Source organism: Bos taurus, chromosome 24 (genome assembly GCF_002263795.3).
Source record: "Bos taurus isolate L1 Dominette 01449 registration number 42190680 breed Hereford chromosome 24, ARS-UCD2.0, whole genome shotgun sequence".
Taxonomy (NCBI): domain Eukaryota; kingdom Metazoa; phylum Chordata; class Mammalia; order Artiodactyla; family Bovidae; genus Bos; species Bos taurus.
This window is the reverse complement of record NC_037351.1, coordinates 33,997,563-34,011,932: the sequence shown is the minus strand read 5'-3', so window position 1 is coordinate 34,011,932 and position 14,370 is coordinate 33,997,563.

The window sequence follows — 14,370 nt, the reverse complement described above, 5'->3', positions numbered from 1 at the left end:
AAGAGGAGCTCAGAGACGAGGGAGCTATTAATATAGCCATGCTAAAATGACCTGTGGGCATAATGGACATAGGTGTCATCTAGTAGTTGGGCACTGAGGATATTACATGGTGACAAGGCACGGCCTTGAGGACTGGGATGAAGGGTTTCAATATGGGATATTCAAAGGGCCACTGACCTTCCAGAGGGGGCTGTAAAAACAGTGTCTTAGGCTCAGACTAAAACCTCTGGTTTAATAGAAGCAAAGATAAAAATTTCCCCAAAGGTCCTTTGCCCAAGTAAAGGTGTATAGAACTTCTACTGAAAAACAACTTTGGCTGAAGAAAAGCCAAAAAAAAAAAAAAGCCACAAATTCCGCAAGAAACATAGCCACCAGGATGCAAAGTCTCTGGATGTGATAAATAGGAATACTGGTTCCCAAGAAACTGACAATGAAACAATTCAAAGGAGACATAAAATAAAATGTTTAAAACGAATAGAAATTAATTATCAAAATTGTAAGAAAGAAATGACCTTTTAAGAAAAGAATAAGTAGATTTGAAAAATAATAAAATAGAAATTAAAAAAATGAAAAATACAGAAATTTAGAATTCAATGGCTGGGTCAAAGAACAAATTAGTTATAGTCAAAGGGAGAATTATTTAACTCAAAGGTAGAGTTGAAGACATTGCCTGGAATATTGTACAGAAATAGAAATGTAAACTTGAAGAAGGATTTAGTGATATGGACACTGGACTAAGGAAACCCAAAGCATATCCAATTACAGATTGTGGAATGAAGGCATTTCAAGAATCAAAGAGATGTAATATTTGAAGATGCAGAAGCTGATAATTTTTTCAAAATGAAGTAAAAATCGAGTCCACAAAACCAAGCATCACAATCTCCCTTCAGCAATTGTTCTCTCTCTCCTATTGGCTCCCAATCACCAGTCAGTGTTTCCTTCTCGACAGTCTTACTACTTTCAGCAAACACGTTGCAATAACATGTTGTGGTAAAGGAAAACAAACTTCTCCTGTCCCCCACCCTCCACTAGATGCTGTTCTACTTCTCTGTTCTTTTCACAGCAACACTCATTCAAAGTGTGGCCCGTGTGCCCCATCTACACTCTCTCCCCTCCCAGTGTTTCCTGGAGCCCCTCGAATCAGAATTTCATCTCCATTCGTCCACCCAAGGGTCACCGAGGAGCTCCACAGTTGCTGAATCCAACCGATCGGTCTCAATCCGCACATGCACCATCAGCAGCATTTGACCCAGTCCACGGCTCCCCGCCCTTGGAAATCCTTTCTTCACTCAGCCCCTAAGGAAATGCTCTCTTGGTTTTTCTCGTACTGCTCTGTTGGTCTTTCCCAGTATCCTCTACTAGATCCTTGTCATCTCCTGACCTGAAGTGGTGGATTCATCAGAGGCTTAGTCTCCTGTTTTGTTCTCTAACGCAATCCCATCATGGCTGCAAATAGTAAATAGCGACTCCCCGAGTTTACACCTCCAGTTTGCACTTCTTCTCTGAACTTGGCAAGTTTCTATATCCTATATTCCTATTCTAGAGCTCCACTTGGATGTCTAATAGACTCCTCAAACAGAGAATTCAAAAGGAAGCTCTTGATTTCCCCTGCCCTGCCAAACTGTTCCACTTAAAAATTTCCCATCTTAGAAAAATGCCTATTCCATTGTTTCGGTTACTTGGTTTACAAAATTTGGTATGATCCTCGTATCTTTTCATCTCATAGCCCACCATGAATTCAGCAAATGTTGTCATTGTACCCTCAGAATATCTCCAGAATTTGACCAGTTCTCAACACCTCCGCCACTATTGCTACCGTTCGGATCCCCGTCATCTTTACTCCGGACCACTACGATGACCTGCTACTTGGTCATCCTGCTTCCATCCTTGCTTTACACAATACAATGTCTTGTTCTCCAGACAGCAGACTGAGTGAGGCTTTTAGACATACATTGCATTCTGTTATTGAAGACTGTGGTGGCCTCACAGAGCTTTCCCAAAGTCCTGACAATGGACTGCAGCATCCAGGCGCACCACCCACATCCCTGCGTGCCTGACCTGACCCACTGCCTTTCTCTCTCACTTCTGTCCAGCTCTGCGCTGTTTCTTGACTATATACCAGGCACGCTCTGACCTGAGGGCTCTTGCTTATACTGTATCCTCTGTCATAATGCCCTTCCCAGATATTTCCATAACTGATGTCCTTATTTTTTTCAGTTTCTACTTAAATGTCATTTAGTCAAAAAGAGCTTCCTGATTCCTTATATACTGCTTCCCCAGAACTTGCTAGCCTCATTCCCTAATTAATTTTTCTCCATAGCACTTATCACTACCAGACATAATGTATTTGTCTGGGACTGTTGTTTAATTCCTGTTTCCTCCCACCAGAAAGTAAGCTTCATGAACACAAGGACTTTGTCTGGATTGCTTTCTGCTGATCCCCAGTGCTTGGACCTAGCATGTAGTAAGTGCACAATCAGTAGATTCTGAATGACTGGATGGACCCTGAGCAGAATACTATAAATACATATCTAGCCATAAATGCATCACAGCAGCACCTGCACAATATCCAATAACCAGCAAAAATATTCAAATAATCCAGAGGGAAAAAGACAGATTGCCTACCAAGGAATGGTGAGTAGTTGGGAACAGAATTCTCAGATATAATACCAAAAGATGGTGGATTAATATAATTAAATTATGAATGGCAAAACAGTCATCTTACAATGAGTACCCAGCTAAGTTATGCAGAAGTGAAAGTAGACTGAAGACATTACAGATGACGTGCACAGAGTTCCTTAAAAATGTACATGCATCACCCACTTCAATCTGGCAATTTTTTCCCTAAAAACCAGACATTCTAAATGAAAATCCTGCCAAGCCTATTTTCCATTATGTGAAATGGGAAAAATTCTAGTTTATTATTAATATATGCCACTCTAAAACTACTAACTACTTCCTAAAATACAACCAAAGAAAGCAAAACATTGACCTATAGTCATTATCAAATGCTTGAATAGACAAACCCTTAAACCCTCAAACTCTGCTGATTACAGAGTAGTGAGTATGGCTCTTAAAAAACACCTGTTTGGAACCACACTGCAATGCATTTCTTTAGTGCCCATAACATATTGATGCACACTTTGCTGACTTTTCAATATGCCCTCACATGATTTTTTGTTTGTTTGTTCTTTGCTTTGCCTAGTGGAGATTGAACCCATGCCGCCTGCTGTGGAAGGAGGGAATCACAATCACTGGACCACCAGGGAAGTCCAAATTCTTTTTGTTTGTTCATTCATTTTTCATTCATTTTTTTTTTCCAGCCACACTGAATAGCTATCCTTACATGATTCTACCAATTGAATTTGGGATAAAACTCCAGATTCTTCTTTCACATCACTTTATTTAAAATGTTAGTTAGATTTCGAGATGTACATACATTTTTTTTCCTATAAAAACACTAGCAAAAAAAACCCCCTTAACATCCACCACCTTGTATTTGGAAATACACAAGGTTTATGAAGTTTGGGAATAAAAACAGGAAAATGCTCATCTAAGAATCAGCTTTCAGGGTAGTTTGTATTTTAATAAGAAGGAAATTGATACCAATGGAGAACCAAGACATTAGTAAATGTATTTGTCAAATAAATAAACATTGACGTAAAAAGAACAACAGCCCCAAACCAGGAGCAATAGGGCTGGCTAATGGGAGAGAGTTAAAAATAAAGTGGAATTAAGACACAAGATAAGAGCATGGCTGGCAGGAGAGGTGTGTACTTTTTGCTTTATCCAGGGGGTTGAAAAGAATCAGACATAACTGAGTACAACACAGCAGCAAAACAGCGGTAAAATAATAGGAATATAATTGATCACTTCACATCAGTAAAAGGAAACAAAGTAGAATAAATAAAGCTTGATCCAGTACAAGACATGGAAAATAGAAGCAAGAAATGTGGTTGTAGAAAACACAAAATAAAATGTTAGAAGTAAGTCAAAGTATCAGTAAACAAATTCTTCAGTTAACAGACAGGAAATCTCAGATTGTATTGAAGAATATGCCCAACCATATTCTGTTTATGAGAAACACGCCTTGAATGTAATGATGCAGAAAGATACAAAAAGATGTGAAAGAATCTTGTAAACTATGAAGTTATCTCCAAATGGGAAAGGCTGTTATTAATTTAACTTGCATCACTCACCAGTTTATTCCATGATTATCTTTATTTGATTGTCTCTCCTGCTGGAGTGGTGAACTTTTTGTATTTTTAACACTCCATGCTAGCATCTGACACATAGAAGACTCTGAGTAAATATTTGTTAAATAAATATACGAATGAATGAATGGACAAGATAATAAATAATCTTTTGACATTTACTAGTTTATTACTGGAGTTTCCCAGGTAGCTCAGTGGTAAAGAATCTACCTGCCAATGCAGGAGATGCAGGAGTCACAGTTCAACCCCTGGGTTGGGAAGATCCCTTGGAGGAGGAAATGGCAACTCACTCCAGTATTCTTGTCTGGAGAATCCCGCGAACAGAGGAGCCTGGAGTGTTACAGTCCATGACTGAATGACTGGGCACAGCACATTTTATCGTGTGGGGAGGGGGCTGGGGGAGGTTCTTTCCTTGAAGCTGGGAAAGAGTTCCATGGATATGATTTAGACGTCAACTTTATTTTTTATTGCAGCTATTATGAATCTTAGTTATTTTGTAATATATTAGGTCTTTATTTCCTATTTTATTCCCTTTCTCATTGAATTGGCCCTATATCACCAATTATCTTCTTGAAAATGATTTGGTGCCCAATGAACCAGATTTTGTAAAAGCCAGCTTTGTGCGTAGATATTGCATCTTCTCTCAATTTTGCTTATTTGTGTTGCCCAAGGTCATGGTTACACTTATTTCTGAAAATGACAAAAATGTCTTAAGGGAGACACACCCTCATTTGTAAATAATGGTGGTGTGACTTAAAGGGTATGTACAGCTTGGTAACCGTTGGAATTAGAACAGCTCCTATCAGCACGCTCTGTGAGGCCCTGTAGGATCTGGGAGGAGTTTGGCTGGACTCTGTCCTGTACGTGTCGGGGCTCTGGGAGGTGGCCCTGTGCTGGCTCCAGGCGGGTGTGTGTTGAATGTAATGACAGTTCTTAGTCCATGCTCTGGGAAACCAGACACAGGAAACACCACACGATACCCTATTAATACAAGGAAACAAAACCATTCGCTGGTAATTAGTATTATCCTCATGACTAAAGATAGGTGTTAGCCAAGTTGTTCGGGCATGTTTGCTTCTTCTGGAGAAAATTTTATCTGGACTCGGCTTTTATCATTTTGCTATATTAAATCCAGCTTTACATTTTTGTATGTGAAATGCTCTAAGAACATTGCCTCAGCCCCTCAGCTTAATTCCGAACGATCAACGTTGAGGCCGCGCCCGCAGGACACTAAACATCTGGATATTCCCAAACCTTCAGTTTTCCACTGAAGTTTGCTTTGTTGGTGTGGATTTGCTGCCTTTCTTGATGCTTTTGTGTCAAGCACCAGCAAAATTTTTCTCAATAACCCATCTAGGTGTTATTCAAATGGAGAGTCTCCTTACCAAGAATAAATTACTTATACAGAAAAAAATGCAACTTAAAATGTAAAGACCTACTTGATAGCACAGGGAATTCTACTCAGTACTCTATAATGGCCTATATGGGAAAAGAATCTTAAAAAAGAGTGGATATGTGTATGTGTAGGGCTTCCCTGGTGGCTCAGATGGTAAAGAATCCGCCTGCCATGCAGGAGACCCGCCCAGGATTTGATCCCTGGGTCAGGAAGATTCCCTGGAGAAGGGAATGGAAACCCACTCCATTCTTCTTGTCTGGAGAATTCCATGGACAGAGGATCCTGGCAGGCCACAGTCCATGGGGTCACAGAGATTGGGACACGACTGAGTGACTAATGTGCGCTCGCACACACACACACACACACGTATGTGTATAACTGACTCACTTTGCTGTACAGCAGAAACTAACACAACACTGTAAATCAACTAGACTCCAATAAAATTTATTAAGGAAAAAAAATGTTGCTATTTCCAAGTTCTATATTTAAAGTCCTCATGTTCTTGTCAGTAGACTCTGGGTCTGGCTGCTCCAGGGCTGGGCGAGGACTCACTCGGGAAAGTCCAGTGCCTTGGAGCCTGCTCTACGGAGGGCTCTGGTGAGCAGCACAGATCAAAAGGCAACTTTGAGCTCTGCTGAATGAGACCTTCATCAACAGAGAAAACAGACCCTGGGGCTGCTGGATCACTAACCATCCTTGTGTATCTGGAGCTTGGAGGTTTCTCTGGACACAGGACTCTGGGTGCTAAACGTCGGAGAAGCCTGGGAAGACTTGCAAGTCGAACACACCCCCGGGGGCTGTGGAGCCTTTGAGGGCTGTGCCCGCATCATCTGGACCCAGGGTGAGATGGCTGGAAGTGCTTCTCCTGCACCACCTTTCCTGTTTTTATTTATTTTATTATTATTACTATTTTTTAGGCCATGCTTTTTGGCCTGAGAGATCTTAGTTCCCCAACCAAGGATCCAACCTGTGCCCTCTGCACTGGGAGCATGGAGTCTTAACCACTGGACCACTAGGGAAGTCTCTTTAATTTAATTAATTAATTAATGTTTAACTTTTTTCTCACCTCTCCCATTTAGTGCTTGTTGATTTGCTTTATAGAAGATGTAGATTATTGAATTATATCTTTGGTTTCTGAAACTCCTCTAGTTTTTTAAGGTCTGGCTGCAATGTCACATCCCCATGAACTCTCCCATGACTCAGTTCTCCATCCCCAGTGGACTAGCTTTCTGCTGCTGGAACAGGCCCATGGATCCCTCTCTCAACTTCTGAAATCCAAAATTTAACTCCGAAAATGGAAAATTTTTATGTAAGTTACTTGGCTGCCAAACCTGACCTAACTGATCCGAAGCCCTTTATAGTTGCTGTCTCACTAATTTGAATATTCATACATTTTTGCTGCAGAAACACAATGTATTTGATGACAGAGGGATACCCAGACTCTGATGTGGGTGTCAGTTAATAAATAGTGTTTACAGGCCTTTGGGCTTCCCAGGTGGCGCCAGTGGTAAAGAAACAGTGAAAGTTGCTCAGCTGTGTCCAACTCTTTGAGACCCCATAGACTATACAGTCCACTGAATTCTCCAGGCCAGAATACTGGAGTGGGCAGCCTTTCCCTTCTCCAGGGGATCTTCCCAGGGATTGAACCCAGGTCTCCCACATTGCAGGCAGATTCTTTACCAGCTGAGCCACAAGAGAAATGCAGTGGTAAAGAACCCTTACACATATCTTTATCTGTGTATATATCTTTATCTGCCATTATCTCTTTAGAGTCTGAAAAGTTCCTACACGCAAGTGGCCCCAAAATTTCAGATAAGGGTAGAGGGCCTGTACCTCTAAAGGGCACTGTTTCATGTGGCCAGTTGGTAGTTAATTATTTGTATGCCTCTGAGCCTCAACTTCCTCATCTTTAAAATGGGAACAATAAAGTCTATTCTGACAGATGAAAAGAAAAGTGTTCCAAACACATAAAAGGCATCATTGCTGCTACTTCTCTCATCTTCCTTATTCTAAAGTGCTTTCTATTTCAGCTGTTTTTGAGTTTTTTCAAAGAATCACCCTTTCCACAGCTGGTGGTCAGTAAACATTGTGAGAGCTGAGTACAGATATGTTCTCAAAATTATAAGTTCATGAGTGATTTTCTCAGTGTCGCATCTTGTAAGTCAAACTTAACATTAAATTAATCCACAATGAATTTCCAGAAAGTAAACAGACTGTGGCATTAAAATGTTGCCTCTGAATCATGGTTTTCTCAGAGTATATATCCAGTAGTGGGATGGCTGGGTCATATGGTATTTCTATTTTTAGTTTTTTTAAGGAGCCTCCCTACTGTCCTCCATAGTGGCTGCAGTAATTTACATTCCCACCAATAGCATATATACACAATGGAATATTACTCAGCCATAAAAAGGAACAAAATCAGATCATTTGTAGAGACATGGATGGACCTAGAGTCTGTCATACAGAGTAAAGTAAGTCAGAAAGAGAAAAAAATATATATATTAACGCATGTATGTGGACTCTAAGAAAATGGTACAGATGAGCCTATTTGGTGGGCAGGGATAGAGAGGCAGGTGTAGAGAATGGATGTGTGGACACGGAGGGAGGGAGGATGGGATTAACTGGGAGATTGGGACTGACTTGTGTGCAGTATCATGTATGAAACAGATAGCTAGTGGAAACCTGCTGCATAGCACAGAGAGCTCAGCTCAGTGCTCTGTGGTGACCTAGAAGGCTGGGAGGGAGGTCCAAGTGTTTGTATATATATATATACACACACATGCAGTTGGCTCACTTTTTTGTATAACAGAAACTAACACAACATCATAAAGCAACTACACCCCAGTTAAGAAAAAAAAATGTTGCCTCTGCCCTGTTGACCATGTGCAGAGCCTGAGCCATATTATATGGAAGTAGCTGCTCAGGGCATCCTGAAGCATGATTAAAGGAAGAAGCTAACAGGCTCTTCAGAGTCCTGTGCAGTCATGTACAGTGTATCTGGGGCTGGGGGCTGGTGAGGAGATGCTACCACTGAAGGCGAGCCCATTTGGCATTCAGCAATCAGAAATGAGGTGACTCATTCAGAACAGAACAGTGTCCTCACAATGGGAATTTAACTAGAAGAGTCTTATTCAAACAGTTGGTCTTTAAAAACAATCCACTGCAACGAGTCATGGACCATTATTTGACTGGTTCAACACAAATGCCAAGAAGAAAATACCTTGGAACAAATCTGCATATTTTCAAATACAGAGAGACCCGATATCAAGATGCCATTGTTCTTAATCCTGAGCAATCTAAAAAAAAATAACTGCTAATCTGTCATTTTTTAAAAGTCAGTTTGCTCATATGTGACTAGCGAATATCAATAGTGTCTTTTTCAACTATAAAGCCATAGTATAGTAATTAGAGTGCAAAACGACCTCGAAATCTCCCAACTCATACAGAAATTCCTTCTTTAGTACTCTTCTTTGGCAGTCAGTCACCTTCTGCTAGACTGTGCTTGTGATGGGGATCATTGATTCCATGGGCAACCTTGTTTTCCAGGAATTCTATTTGCCAGAAAATTATTTATGGTACGGACCCCAAATCTTCCATTTTGTAACTGGCACTCTGTGGTTTCAGTTTTGGCTCCTAGAATGTGAACTCCAAATGTGTTTTTCTTCCCATGAAAGCTAGAAGTGTGTTTGGCTTCAATGAACAGAATGCCAAACTAGTGTGATTAACAAATAGGAGCTTGCTTTTCTCACAAAGCTAAATATTTGCAGGTAGACAGTCCAGTGGTGGAGCTCTCAAATACACAAGGGTTTTCTGTCTTTCCACCTTGCCATTCTTAGTGTGATTTCTGCTGTATCCTTCTGATAGGAAAAAAGAAAGAATTAGTGCTTGGTCACTTCAATCATGTCTGACTCTGCGAAACTTTGGATTGCAGCCCAGCAGGCTCCTCTGTCCATGGGATTCTCCAGGCAAGAATACTGGAGTGGGTTGCCATTTCCTCCTCCAGGGGACCTTCCCAGTCCAGGGATCAAACTGAGTGTCCTGTGTCTCCTGCATTGCAGGCAGATTCTTTACCTACCCACTGAGCCATCGGAGAAGTAAAAGGCATGCCACTCAACTCTTTCTTTCTTAGAAGGTTAGGAAAGCCTGAAAACCTGATTCATCTTTCTCCTTAACCAGGATTGGATACATGGTCACCCCTAGACTGGTCACTGGCCATGGGGAATTCTTACTGTGGCTGGTAATTTTAGACTCATCATGATGCTACCTGGGGCATGGATAGGGCCTCGTCTTCCTGAGATCTAGGGGTCTCTGTGGCATCCTAAATGAATCTGTTTGGTGAGCAGGAAGGAAGGAGGTAGACTGTAGAGAATGGAGGGTGGGGAGGCCAGAGAATAGAGCCTGCTATAACCACACATCAAATATTCAGACTGCTCTCACATCTCCCTACAATTTTTTCTCTTCAAGGTTCAAATGCACTCAGGTTCTTTTCCCAGTTCTCTGCCTCCTTTGCTTGGGCCCTGTGTGCAGCTTTAGTGGGTGCCTGGACCTCTGCTTGGTCCACGTGCCTGGTACCCACGCCCAGCACAGGAGGAAACATAGCTCTCATGGTCAGATTCCGCATTTTCTATCCACATTTCATGGGCTGGTTCTTATAGACTTTGCGGTCAATTCTTCAGTTTCACAGGAACTGCGCACAAGTCGTATCTCTTATCCACTATCAATGTAATTGATTTTTGAAAAAAACCTAAATGAGGCCTACAACATGCTGATGTGGAGGAACCAACATATTAAGTTACTGTAAGGATTTATTTTGGTTAACCTTGAACAGCTGTTCACTAATGAAATATGTTTAGAAGACTAAGACATGAATTTCATAAAGAGCCTTTTACAAAATTTCTGTAAAATCCATAGGTAGCATGGATATATTTATTACTGCATATGGATTTAAAAGAAAAACCCTCACCTCTTCATGTTTCTTTTTGCTTTTCCTAAAACACTTTCTTTTTTCGGGTACGTTATTGTGTGCTACCGCTAGGGCCACACCAAATCAATTTGATTTATGCTGTAACAGAGTGGAAAATAGAACGTAAGGCACAATGACTTTAGTATGCTCAATAATAGGTGTGAGGTGGAGAATTAATAGTTTTGGAAATACATTATTTCATGAAATTTTAGGGAATAGGAAATTCTTGTTCTAGGTGCTTTTTTGGCCAAAAGCATTTTTTTTTTAATGCAATATAAGATTAGCATAGCTTGAAAATCAGAAATGTTAACAGTTATACTGTAATGATCACATTTGGTTTTGTGGTACTCAGAATGTATCCAGCTATCTCTAGGATTGTCATAAGATATTGACTATAGATGTCAGTAATTTCAATTCACTTTAATTATATATAGGTGAATAGATACAAATAGATACAAATAAAGCTAAATATATGAATGACAAGTAGAATTTATAGAAAGAGCAGGGTATATTATGAAAGTCTGAATTCAGCATAGGGTGCCAAATATGCAAACCATTATAAATCACCGTGACATACTATAATGTGGCTTTATAAATACTGCAGTTACTCACTACCATGGTAAGTGTGTGGGTCTTAAGGCCTGTCAAGAGTATGTTCTGTACATTAGAATTGCTTTACAATCTGTAAGAGATTACTCTCTTTGAATCTATAAGAAGCCACTGAGATAGTGACAAGAATATTTATTTCACAAAGCTTACGAACAGCTCTGTAAGCAACCTGGAAAGAACAAAGTTGGCTTCCAAATCCACACACAAAATTGAAAGGATCGTGTGCTTGCAGACTTTTAAAAGCACACTATTTTAGAGGAATGTGAACATGATCGTATTCTGTGAGTTATGCCAATGCATTGAAATGAATCTATAAAATAATAAGTTAAAAAATTCAAAAAATATGTATATACTACTTAAGTAAGTAAGTAGGTAAGTGAAGTCGCTCAGTCGTGTCCAACTCTTTGAGACCCCGTGGACTGCAGCCAACCTATTTACAATTATGTAAAATAGATGCAAGCAGTGAAATAGGAGAATGTATAGAGCTATAATTAAAAGTTTAAGGTTTAGGTAGGTTCCTTCTGTATTTTTCAAAACTAAGTTACTGGCTCCTCCTGGCTATGGCTGGGAAACAAATTTTTGAGTGGCAAATTTTGTCCCTAAAAAGCAATTATGGGGATGGACAAATTGGTAAAACAAACAAACAAACAAACAAACTCATTCAGGGCTCAGAGACCAATCATAGAAATAAAGAATCTGAGTAGCATTTATGCTGGAAGCACAGCTAAACCTTGGTTAAGAAATATAGGAACCTGCACTTCCCTGGTGGTCTAGTGGTTGAGAGTCTGTCTGCCCATGCAGGGGACATGTGTTAAAACCCTGGATGGGGAAGATCCCACATGCCTCTAAGTAACTAAGCCCGTGTGCCACAGACTATTGAGGCTATGCTCTAGAGCCTGGGATCCGCAGCTACTGAAGCCCATGAGCCCATGCTCTACAACAAGAGAAGCCACCAGAACGAGAAGGCCGAGCACCTTCACGAAGAGTAGCCCCCCAACTGGCTGCAACTAGAGAAAGTCTGCATGAAGCAGAAAACAACAGCAAAACAAAACACACACACAGTTTCCTAACACCTAAAAGAAAAAGAAAAGAAATACAGGAACCTGTGATGTTCTGGCCTAGGAATCCCTATTTCCCCTTCTCTCCACTCCAAGCTGGATCTACACAGAGGTTCTGCAGGGCTCAGGTTTTGCCAGGTTAGCCCAGGCAGCTTCTCTACCACGGTCGAAAGCAGCCCATTGGATATAACGCTGTTGGTATTCAGCAGAAGTGACAGTCTCAGGGGCAATTGAGTGAATGTGCCAATGGCTTCAGTCTGCGATCACAGTGGTAAGTGAAACAAAATATTCCTGACTGAGCTGCCTGAATGCATAGCAAGGCAGGAAAGGGCTCAAGCCAGCCCTAGTCCTGACCAACACAGAGGAGATGCAAATGGACCCCGTGGAGAGTGATGACTGGGGAGACTTGAGAAGGACTTGATCTTTGAATCTTTTCTTCTACACACACAGATGCACTGACAGAGGACAGAAGGCTTACTGACTTGAGGTAGTTGAATGCCATCTCTCTTCCATCATTGGCTGAACATCACACTTTTTTTTTTAATTCCAATTTTGACTTTACTGAACCCATACAACAATTTGAAGAGATTGGCAGTCTTTACAAAATGCTCATTCTGTAAACAAGGTATGTGAGCCCTCCCATTTGGTACATCATCCTTGAATGCAGATTTTTTTATGTGTATACACTTGTAATAATAGGTCATTTGTAGAAGTTTGATTTTTAACATACACAAGTTTTATTGGCAATTATATTTTGTTTTTCATTTTATTTATTTTATTTTTTCATTTATTTACTTTTAATTGAAGGACAATTGCTTTACAGTATTTCATTGGTTTCTACCAAAGTGGTAGGGGACATGGATAAACTTATGGCTGGTTATTACATTTTGCTGACACAGTGGTGACCATAGGAACCCAGGCTTAAAAATGCTAAAATCAATGTAGCCAAAAGTTGTTCTTTGAAAAGGTTTAACAAAAGACAAACTTTTAGCTAGACTGACCAAGAAAGAAAGAAAACACAAATTTCCAAAATCAGGAATGCTAGACAGGACATCACTATTAGCCTTGTAGAAATTAAGAGGCTACAAGAAAACATTGTTGTTGCTGTTCAATTGCTCAGTCATGTCCGACTCTTTGCGACCCCATGGACTGCAGCACACCAGGCTTCCCTGTCCTTCACCATCTCCTGGAGTTTGCTCAAACTCATGTCCATTGAGTTGGTGATGCCATCCAACCATCTCATCCTCTGTTGTTCCCTTCTCCTCCTGCCTTCAACCTTTCCCAGCATCAGGGGGTTTTCCAAAGAGTTGGCTCTTCGCATCAGGTGGCCAGGAGCTTCAGTTTCAGCATCAGTCCTTCCAATGAATATTCAGGGTTGATTTCCTTTAGGATTGATTGGTTTGATCTCTTTGCTGTCCAAGGGACTCTCAAGAGTCTTCTCCAGCACCACACTTTGAAAGCATTACTTTTTAGGTGCTCAACCTTCTCTATGGTCCAAGCCTCTCATCCACACACAGTTGGAAAAAGTTGGAGAATGTTTCATGTCCATGACTGACTGGAGTGATCTCAGTTCATGTCTATTATGCCACCGTTCTGTCTAGTTTTGTAATTTCCCTGATTTTTAAAAAATGTAAATGAAGCTGTTTTATTATGATTGCATTAAATGAAGCTGAGTCTTAGGTAAAATTTTTCATCCAGAGAAGAACTTCTTCCCAAACTGTCTAGCAGTGGTTGGAATTCTCACTTGAACATGCTGTGAATTTTGCAAGAAGGCTGAAAATAATCCAGTTCTCTTCTGCCTTTTTTCCCCATTGTTCTCTCCAGATGCAGCACAACAAGGAATATCTCCCTTTCAAGGAGAGCATGCAGGATGCTCAGTGATGACTAAGTGTGGTGGTCGTGAGTGGCTCAGAACAGTCAGTACGTCCTCTTGGTCTGGTGTGCTATTGGCCATTACTGCCTGGGCTGGTCACTTGGTTGCCCACTAGCTGAGCCAGGGCCCAGGCTGTAACAGAGGAGATGCAAGAGGCCAGCGACCACCAATTTCTCTCTGTTTCCTCTGTGGAAAATAAGCAAATGCTAGGTCAGCTACCCAACATGAAAAACTGCAGGAAATAGATGCTACATAGT